This window comes from Lathyrus oleraceus, chromosome 1, assembly GCF_024323335.1.
Source record: "Lathyrus oleraceus cultivar Zhongwan6 chromosome 1, CAAS_Psat_ZW6_1.0, whole genome shotgun sequence".
NCBI classification, from domain to species: domain Eukaryota; kingdom Viridiplantae; phylum Streptophyta; class Magnoliopsida; order Fabales; family Fabaceae; genus Lathyrus; species Lathyrus oleraceus.
In genome coordinates this window covers 189069969-189080560 of record NC_066579.1, presented here as the reverse complement: position 1 = coordinate 189080560, position 10592 = coordinate 189069969, and the positions used below count along the sequence as shown (strand labels likewise).

Below are 10592 nucleotides of genomic sequence, written 5' to 3'. Positions count from 1 at the left end.
TTTTATTTTTATCTAACTTATAACTTGAGATCCATCTAACCTCATTCATGTCTCATTCATATTCATCATTCATTCACAAATATCATAGATTCAATGTTCTTGGTTAACAAAACAGGTTTAGATTGGAGATTTTGGGTATTGTGACCCTAATTCTTGGTCTTGAGAAATCTTGTTGATCGGCCTCCGTGCATGAACTGAGTTCTAAACCCCAGTTGTGGGCGCATGATTTGAGATATTGTTGGTGGAGTTTCGTGCTTGATTGGAACCCCTAATCAAGGATGGTTGTTCAAATGTTCTGTTTGAGGGACTTCCGGGTTGGTAATTAATCAAAGCTCTAGTTGATAGACACTTGAGTCCTTGGAGTTGGAATGTTGGAGTTCAGTCCGCCTAGAATCCTAGTTTGTTGGTTCATAAGGGTTGTGAGCCTTATTTTTTGGTGTGCTTAAAACCTTGATCAGATATGCCCGAAATGGTTGATTTGGTTTGAGGATTGTGGAACCCTATCTCATAAAAAGGGGTTTGATTATTCGGCAGGGAATTGCATTTTTCGCATAAGCTGACCAACAGTTGACCTTTTGGTTCTTGATTCTAACTTCCATTTTAAATTAACCTAAAATTATTTTAAACCATGATGGATCTTGATTCATTTAAATAACTCTAGTGAGGTTAAGGCATTAACATGTAGACCATGTCACTCCTTTCATATAAGCATCTCATACATTTGCCATAACAAGACAAGGGAGACTCGAGTCATGAATTACATTGGTTCTCATTGCATAAGTATAATGTACATTTTACATTTTTTCATTCACATAACATCATAGTACTTGTCGAATCAAAATAGAAAAAACAAACAAACAAAAGCATCTGAGGTCAGTCATGTTCAAAATGTTGGTCTTGAGATATCTGAAATTGATTTGCTCCAGCTATTCCACCCTTTTTGGGGTCATAACAAAGCTTCTGATGTTGCGCGCCAAAAATCAGGCTCTTCTCCAAATGCCAGAAACTCCTGCTGCAGTTAGTGCTATACAATTCTATGAAAATGCTCAACCAAACATAAAGGGGACAAATGGTTATGTCCAGTTTGCTCCTCATCGAGAACTGACGACGGTGGATCAAAATCAAGGACAAGAATGCGAGCCAAACCGATTTCTCTTAGTCATGGCTCATCTAATGTGGGATCCCATAATAGTGGATATGTGGAGAATCTTGTAACATCTCAGAAGTAAGCTAGCTTCCAAGCTCTCATCCAGCACGAAACTCGCCAAAATGCCGTAACTGCCAGAACTGCCAGAACTGCACAAACACATAATGCAGATCAGAGTCAATTCACTCTTGACAATATAATACAAAACTGAGTTGACATTGAACAAAATCATAACAGAAATCCATAAAACCGTATTCGGAAAAGAATTTTCATGGACAACGATCTCAAAACAGAGAAGAAAGTTCCATTTGTTCTTTCTTTGTTTCAAAGTTTTCTCGCTTCAAAACCCATGGCCTTTCTGTGTAATTCATCGTCACTCCCTCTTCATTTTCATGAGGTCGAACCGATGTCATACATGCCCTTCTTGGAAGGGTCGCCTGCATCATCATAAGGTGACGATTTGCACTGCTGTGTTTCAACCAAGTACTAAAACCAACCAAAAGGTACTATTAATCCTAAGTTTCGACCGCTGGGACTCATGTAGTATATTCTAAAATAATGGAATATTACATTTGGAATGATGGAGTTTAAGCCATGTATTTGGAGCACATAATGGAAAACGGCCTTCTCTTTTGATGGTGGAGAAGTAATACTGTAGAATAGGCTAAACTGTGAACCCCCAACACATTACTTCAACGTTGAGAGTCGCTTAATGTCATGACCATTACCATGGTATGTCAACTTTCCTGTAAACCATCTCCTGGACTTAATTTCTCGATGCCACAGTAGTTCAGGACAACTCTGGATGGGTGAGGACATCTTATTACGGAAGTTAGATTGGTATTGCAGAGATTTGCTTCCGCAACCGTAACTTGGTTCATGTGCCATCCGATTTTGGGCAATTCCCGACATCGATCGCAGTTCCAACACCAAGAATTCAACCTGCAGAAGTTCAATAGCACACCAAATCAGGATCAAATATTCAAACCCATTCATTCCACATCCTAATCTACAAACCAAATCCATACATTCACATTCAACCAAACAAGGAGCCTAGTACACCTCATTCGAAACACACACAGGCACATTCAAAGTTATCTCAACCTTAACTAGAAGCATAAATTTTGGCAACAAGCATAATTGGCCAATTAATAGTTAGTCAGTCCAACTGTGTCTTAGCATAAGTGTGCAAGCTACATGTGCAGATTTTCTTAGCATACTAGCCAAATTCCGACACTCGCGACGCATCCATTTCACCATATAGCTAACTGACAGCTTGACAGCACAAAGAACCATGGATGAAACAATCCATTAATTATCATGTAACACGGCTAATTATGACATAGTTATTCAAGTGAAATCCACCATAAACTGCATAATTAAACTCCACATTCTAAATATTTAGATTTTTCTGCTAACAACCTCCTTCTAACAGGATTTCAAAAAACAACTAACATATATTGCTAATGTGTCCTCATATTCAATAGCTTGCATCCTGCATCATCAAACCAACTGCGCATCATCTTAGGTTTTAAAATTCAAGCATGCAACTGATGGAGTAAATTCCAACGTGCTTGAGCTTCAAAGCATAGTGACGCTCCCGTATGCAATTCAAAAGGCAACATGATCAACAGCCATCAATCCTGCTAGCCGGTCATGACAATTCTTCAATGTAGTGATGCATCAACAGTCAGAACGTTCAAACACACGAAAGCCTTACCAGTTTCAAGCGGCGGATTAGTTAACTTCATCGATAATCAAAATCCCTAACAGACATTACCTAACAGTCCGTAACAGAATAAGTGAAAACTCATAGCAAACATCCAACAAAAACACAATAACCTGCAGCAACCAATTCAGTTCTCATTTAGCTATTTCAATTGAACCATAGTTAACCTTCAAATTAACTACAAAGTATGTTCAGTTTACTGTCATAGTTTCCATTTGTTCTCTACTAGCTAACACAGTGTGATAACAGTTCTAGCACTTCATTTTGATGACTAAGTTCAGAATATTTTCTAACAACCAATTTTCCAAAAAGTCACATACATTAAAGCTTACTCCAGTTTGGCCCGTCCAGCTTCTGTCCAGTTTACTGCAGTTCGGAATCAAACCAACTTCTAGCTACTATTCAGTAACAATTCGACATCCGACAGGCACCCAAGCAGCTCGTCAAACTCCCAAGTAACACGCCCGGCATTGCAACATGAAGTTTTTCCAAGTATGGAGTTGTTCTGGTTGGCAAGAAGAGAGTAGACACCTGAGTTGCTTCAGATCTGAACTCTTACCAAGAAAACGTATACGACTAACAAGCGTGAAGTATGTGATGCTGCCAGGATTACAGCGGACGCCAACTTCCTAACCAATGTTGCTAGGATACAAACACCGTGTTGCTCATGTGCTTACCAGGAACGCAACCTGCGAACGGATGAAAATCGCGTCAATAATCAGGCAGTTCCAGGTACCGACGCTCCACAACATAGACCCTGCAAAAAACTTATAAAAGTTAGACATTCCCCTGTTACTAACCAGAATTTATGAGAAATAGTTTTAAATGGCATAACACTCCGTCGACACGTTCCGCTAAGCCGTCACCAGAACATAAGCTAGACTAATACTTGCTAACAAATTCACTTAACTTAACCTGCAATACAAATCCATGGAAAAAGAAAGAACGGTATAATTCATGACATACATTCATGACATGGTTCATTCCAAACAATTAGCAGTCGGCATGGATACCAATCACAACAGAGATTTCAAAGCCATTCTACATGCAATTCAGGGTTCTGTTCAGAATATCATGTGCGGGTCTTTCACTAAATTCACATAACTGCTTTGTTACATAAGTTCCAATCCACTTAAATAAATAACAATCCAATAGAGATTGCAGCCTAAGTAATTCCCTTGTTAATAGGTTAACATCAACTTCTAATAACAGGTCACTATATAACAAACTTGATTGTAATAGAGAGCACTTTTTCACAATCCAACTGCCTGACCATTTTTTAACTGAATCAAACTAATCTAACATAACTAACTGAGTCAATATTAACTAACTGAGTTTTCAGTTAACTCAGTGAGCCAATGCTAACCAACTTCAAGCCTCATCTAACTAACTCCAGACCTCAATCCAAAGCTACCAAATTCCCAAACCTAAAATCTATTTAAGAGATTCACCTTTCTCATTTTCACACCCTTGGCATTTTGTGCGAATTCTCTCTGCAATCTCTTCCCTCACCCTCACCAAAGCTCTCTCACAGAAAAGCCATTGAAGCTTCACCTTGAAGCTTCAATTCAGCTTGAGCTTAACCACTACATTGTTCACCATTCTCAATCCAGAAGAAGAAGAAGAAGGAGAAAGAGGAAGAAGGAACGTGCATACAAGATCCAGAACTCACCTGTTGAAGTTTCCGATCGTCTTCTCCGGTAAGCCCACCTATCTTGTGTAACGTTTTCTTACATTGAGCATACTGGAGTGTAGCTTTGAGGCTAGGGAGTGAAAGCCCTTTGCTATTAGAGATTAATTCGTGATAAACTCCATTTAATTTAAGATTAGAGACCTAGGGTTCTTCTACTGTTTAGGCTCGATTCGACCAATCCGAGAACCATCTCCCAAATCCATTCCCATAGTCGTGTTTAGCTTATCTTGGTGCATCCAGTGGTGGTAATATCCTAGTGGTAGGCCACTATCGGCGCCGGCAACGGACGCCGGCGCGGTGTTTCACGGCAAAGGCATAGTGAAACAGAGGGTGAGAAAACGCGCGTTTAGTGGAGTTTCAAACTCTGTTGACTTAGACAAGTCAACAGAGATGAGGTAGTGGGCTCAGTCAATGAGGCCATAGGAATTTCTCCTTCACACCATTGTTTCGCTAATGCACCCCTTGTTTGGAGTCTTGAGAGTGTTTGGGCTCAAGAGACCCATTTACGCTTCCACTGTTCGCACCCCCCTGACGCAACATTTGGGCCGGCAATTACAAGCCCAGGCGCGTTTCGCTAGTATACCCCCAAATTCTGGTTTACAGCCCCGTCTGTGGGCCTTCTTAGAGTGGCCTTGGGCCCATTCAGTCTTGGACTACCCCCTGTTTTTAGACTCTGGCTGAATTAACAAAAAAAACAATAACAGGCTCAATTGGCAGCCCATTAACCTTCATTCCAATTCACACCCCTTTTATCAATTACACCCTATTTTCATTTTATTTGTTTCATTTTATTTTCTTTTTGTTTTACATTTTAATTAGGCTAATTGGGATAATATTAGATTAATTAGGATGATAAATCTTATTCATTAGGATATTAGAATTTAATTAGAATTTCCATTAGAATTAATTAGAATTTTTCCTTAGAATTTTAATTAGGAATTTCAATTAGGCTTTGACTAAATTTAGAATTACACCATTCTTAACATTAGTATTAGAATTCAACATTAGGATTTAATCAACTTTAGACTATTGTAGCGGGGCATTCGTTACCTTTAGATTTATTGACTGAATCAAAAGTAAATCATACAATTCGAGTCGCCACCGCACTTCTATTTATCCAAAGGAAAGGTTAGAAAGCGAACAAAAATCGAGAAGTTTTATCAAATCAAAAATTAAAAAAAATGTCAGAGATCTGGGTAAGGGGGTTGGTTATGCAATGGGAAGGTTTTAAGCACCCAGAACATCCTTAGTACTCAAAGGGAGCCCTTTTCACAAATGTTGTAAGCTAGGTTGGTGTTTGTGAAAAATGTTTGTGCAAACATGATTGGGGAGATGAGAAAAGAATATACAAGTTATTTACAATTTTGTGTTTGAATGGATAAACCCATTGCCTACGTACCATCTTAAAAAAGAGTAGGATCAAAACCTCGTAGTTCGGGGTAAAAATCTCAAAAGAAGTTGGTGAATTGATTGGTCAAAAGCTTTAAGGTCTTTTATTATCAAAGGGAGAAAATCAACCTAAAACCACAAATCCACCATGTGAGGAGAGCTTCAACATGCTAGTGAGGGGTTAACCTTGTCGCAACGTGCGAAAAAATAAACCGGCGAGGAAAAAGAACAGAAGAGTCGTCACCGTTCGTTATTTATCCCAAAGGAGGGAAAGGAAACGATCGAAGAAAACATGAAGAGAGGAAAAGACAAGGTCTCGCAACCAAATCTAGGGTTTGGGAGTCGATTATGCGAAGGGAAGGTATTAGCACCCCTACGCATTCGTAGTACTCTACGGGATCCACTCTTGTTGTTCTAGTCTAAAGGGTGTAGGTATATCTAAGGTACTATTTACTAAAAGAGGGTCAAAAGAAAATGACTCGCAAGGATGTCGCATCCACTGCCTACGTATCTCATCTGAACATGAGAATCAGAGTTACCGTAGTTCGACTAACTACGGGAACAAGGGTCTCGATTGCAACTAGGGCAAGAGAAAGGGAAGGTCTTGATCGCAACGAGGGCGAGAGAAAAGAATCGCAGCAAGGGTGAAAGCAAGCAAAGATTAATTGTTAGTCGTCAGTCAAAAACTCGGCAAGACATCGCATCCCGTGCCTACGTATCTCATCTGAACATGAGAATCAGAGTTGTCGTAGTTCGGCTACCTACGGGAACAAGGGTCTCGATTGCAACTAGGGCAAGAGAAAGGGAAGGTCTCGATCGCAACGAGGGCGAGAGATAAGAAAGGTTTCGATCGCAACGAGGGCGAGAGGAAAGTATCGCAGCAAGGGCGAAAGCAAGCAAAAATTAGTTGTTAGTCGTCAGTCAAACTCGGCAAGACATCGCATCTCGTGCCTACGTATCTCATCTGAACATGAGAATCAGAGTTGTTGTAGTTCGACTAACTAGGGGTTAAGGATTGCCATCTGAGCATGGACTTACAAAAGAGGACACCAGCTGTGTCAGAGGAAAGTGGGCAATGTGTTCAACGTCCTAGCAGTAGGTGTCGCAGCTCGCTGAATCGAGTCTTAGGCAGTTACCTCTTTGCAATAGAACAGATTGACATGCCACAAGATCGGAGACGCACGGAAGGTCTAAAAATGGGGAAGCTCTACCCTAGAGTTGTCATGCAATGTGGACCTATGTGTTAGGATTTACGGAGGGGAACATCTACCTAATGTTAGCATGCAAAGAATAAGAGAATTCTACCTATGTTATCATACAAAGGGTTCTACCTAAACGGAACAAGAGTCGACGGATGGAGTGAGGAGAGGAGCCACGGATAAGGGTAGATGGCGATGCCTGAAGCAATCGACTTTAAGGTAGATGGCGATGCATGAAGCAATCGACTTACAAGAGGATGGATGAATACGTGTTGGTTCTGTTAAGTTTTGAAAATGATTACTCGACGTTGGATCGAGCTTTTGATCTTGTTTTGAAATGATTATCGGATGTTCGTTTTAATTCTTGTATTAACAGATGAATAAAGAATGAAAGAATAAATATTATACACTTTATGAGAGAGGGGTACATTTGTTATGAATGAGGATGGTTCATGGCAATCAAACAATAAGAATATATGCCTCAATCATCATACAAGTAGGCAACATTTATCAATCAAATCAAATAAGTAAACAGGTATATAATCAAATCAAAGAATCAAAGGATGAAATAAGGGAGCATTAAACAATGCATGGGAAGTATGAACATATCAAACAATCAAGCAATAGTATGCATGGATGAAAGGAAAATGTATAAAAGATAACAGATGAATCAGACAGATGAAAATGATGCACAAAAGGGTCCACTGAGACAATTAAATCAAGAAATGAGGCAAAGATCAAATAAAATCAAGATGAAAGGCCTCTAATACATGGCATATGAGATGAACAAGGGAGGATCAAAAGATCTCTTCAATTGCCATAAGCAATCCCTAAGTCAAACATCGATCATAAAGAAGTCAACTAAAAATTCGAGCCAACTTAATAAATGTCAAATAAATAGCAAATTAGTCCAGAAAATTAGGAAAAATTAAAATAAATAAGGTGGGGTCAGGATATCATCATCCCCAAAAAGGATTTTAAAAATAATAAAGATTAGTGCATGAATTAATTAAAATAAAACAGAGGTCAAACTAGAAGTCAACCAACGAAACTAGGTTAAAAATAAATCAAGAATAAATTGAAAATGTGAAATAAAAGTCCAAGAAAAAGTCAGGTTGACCATGGGACAATGGTCAACCTTATCCCAAAAATCAGAAGCTAAAAATAATTTTAAGTCATAAAAATAAAATCAAGAATTAAAGGTATGCTAAAAAGAACCACTTGGAATGAATAATTAAAATAAAATATTAGTATTAATTAAATATGAAAATAAAAATTAAATAAAATTAAATAAGACATGAAGAAATGTGGAAAATATTTTTGGATATTTTTATGCACAAAGAAAATATTTTAAATTAATTAAAATCACAATAGAAATAAAAATGGGAATTAAAAAAGGAAATGAAAAGAGGTGGATTAGTGCTGATGGGCCTTGAGCGTGGGGTATCAAAAGCAGATGGCAAAGGCCCAGTACAAATGATTATTAAATCAGCGTGACGACATTTAAATAACATTTTAATAAAATAAACTATGTAACTTGTATCAATCGGTCATCCTCATTTAAGTGACTAAAAGACAAAATAGCGTGAAAGGACCAGATTAAAACGTGAGTGCTTGATCCAGCGGTCCTCAAGACGACATGTGGTCGTCTTCCTAATGGGACCAAAACCCTAACACCGTGCCATGCAAAAACGTGAAAATATAGTGAGTTTTCTCAAACTTCTACTCAAGAATACGAGCACTATAAAGCACCAAATGACATGAAATAAAGCCCATATCTGAAGTATGAAATGTGAAGATTAACATGGTAACTTATTTTAGGTAAAATGGTAGCTTAATCATGGAGAAATATTGTCAACAAGATGTCAACATGGCCACGGGTAAGAGCAAAAAGCAACAGCATAAACCAATAACATGGACATTGCCTCGTGTTGAGGGCTTCAGAAACAAGAATAGCATATGGTTAACATGAAAATGAGCATGATGATGAGCATGGTAATGTAGTGAAGCAAGCATAAGAATGAGCAAAACAATAGCCATGGAAATGGAGTAAGATGATTACCTAGTGGAAGTTAGGTCCACTGCCTCTTGGTTATGGAGAGAATGGAAGAAGATGAGGCTTCCTTCTTGGTGCTTCAAAGCTTCAACTTGAGAAATGGAAGAGGGATGAAATCTGACCCTAATGCTCCTTGCCTTGCTTAGCTCGAAAATTCACAGCCACCTCTCATGTTTAGGGTTTATGGCTCTTAAATATGGTGGGTCAAGTGTCTAATGGCCTCTGAAATGATGTTTTGCCCATGAGCAAAAATGATGCATTTTGGTGAGGTGGTGTTAGAAAGTTGCTTATTTTGGCAAAAACTTAAGTGAGTGGAAAAACGATGCATGGCCAAATGAGGAAAACAGAAAAACATGGGTTGTAACATTGCTTGGTCGGGCTGCAGCATGGCTTGGAATTCATTTCAAGATGGTGACTTTGTGGCCATGTAACTTGATGCTCAAGTCACCAATTGGAGAAATAATGCAAACATTCGAAAGATCTCATGGAGCATAGCATGTTTCATGTTGGGAATGAGTAGAAATAATGAGTGGAAGAAGGTGAAAAATGGGCCTCAAGTTCAGGTCTCACCATGCAAAACTGGTTGGGCAAGTTTGGCCTAAAATCTGCCTAGAAAATCAAATCATGGTGCCAACTTTAAGTGAGTGCATCTCTCAAACCATGGATCCAAATGAGATGATTCCAAAAGGAGGTGAAATAGGACATGGCAAGGTATAATTATTGTGAAGAATGTATTTTCAAATAGTGCCTTGAAGTGCAAGAAAACTGGCCAAGAAGTCTTGACAAACTTTGAAGATTTTGAGACTTAGAAATTTTTCTAAGTGTCCTAAAAATAGGCCCCACTTTGACTAAGCATAACTTTCTCAATTTGATCCAAATGGAGCAAACTTTATATTTCTAGAAAGCTTGGAACAATAGGAACAACTTTGATGTTGGAGAAATTTTTAAATGGAGCTCTTATCTTGATGGAAAATGGGCTTAAAGTGAGTCGAACAATCATAAAAACTTGCCCTAAATGGAAAGACAACCATTTCCAAATTAAGTAACTTTTCCAATTCCTGATTAAATGATGAATGCATGATCCAACCCTGATCAAATTTAACATGTAGGCTCCCCTAGGCATGAATCTTGAGATTCCACTCTCAAAAAGTCAGAAGTTGACTTTTCTGGCCCCACAGTTGACTTTTCCCAAACTGTCTGATTCCCGATTCCAGTGATCAATTGAAGCACTTTTGGCTCAAATAAAAAGTTGATTTTTTGTATGTAGACCCTTGTGGACATATGGAGGGGCATGGAAAAGATTTTCACCCAAAGAATCAGAAATAAACTGATTTTAAACCAAACCCTAATTTTAGGGCAAAATTGATCGGGAACTGATT

The 10592-nt window shown here is 38.6% G+C and overlaps 1 long non-coding RNA gene across 2 annotated transcripts; it reads right to left on the bottom strand.

The window, feature by feature from the left end:
• Window positions 1-742: 742 nt before the first annotated feature.
• Window positions 743-4983, bottom strand: LOC127126820 (uncharacterized). 2 transcript variants are annotated; one of them, XR_007805114.1, is made up of 4 exons: window positions 4549-4983; window positions 3197-3633; window positions 1718-2089; window positions 743-1296 (listed from the first exon to the last, which is right to left on the bottom strand). It is a non-coding gene; the product is annotated as an uncharacterized LOC127126820 (long non-coding RNA). The 2 variants fall into 2 exon arrangements; XR_007805113.1 differs by having other exon boundaries at window positions 743-2089; window positions 4549-4982.
• Window positions 4984-10592: the final 5609 nt, after the last annotated feature.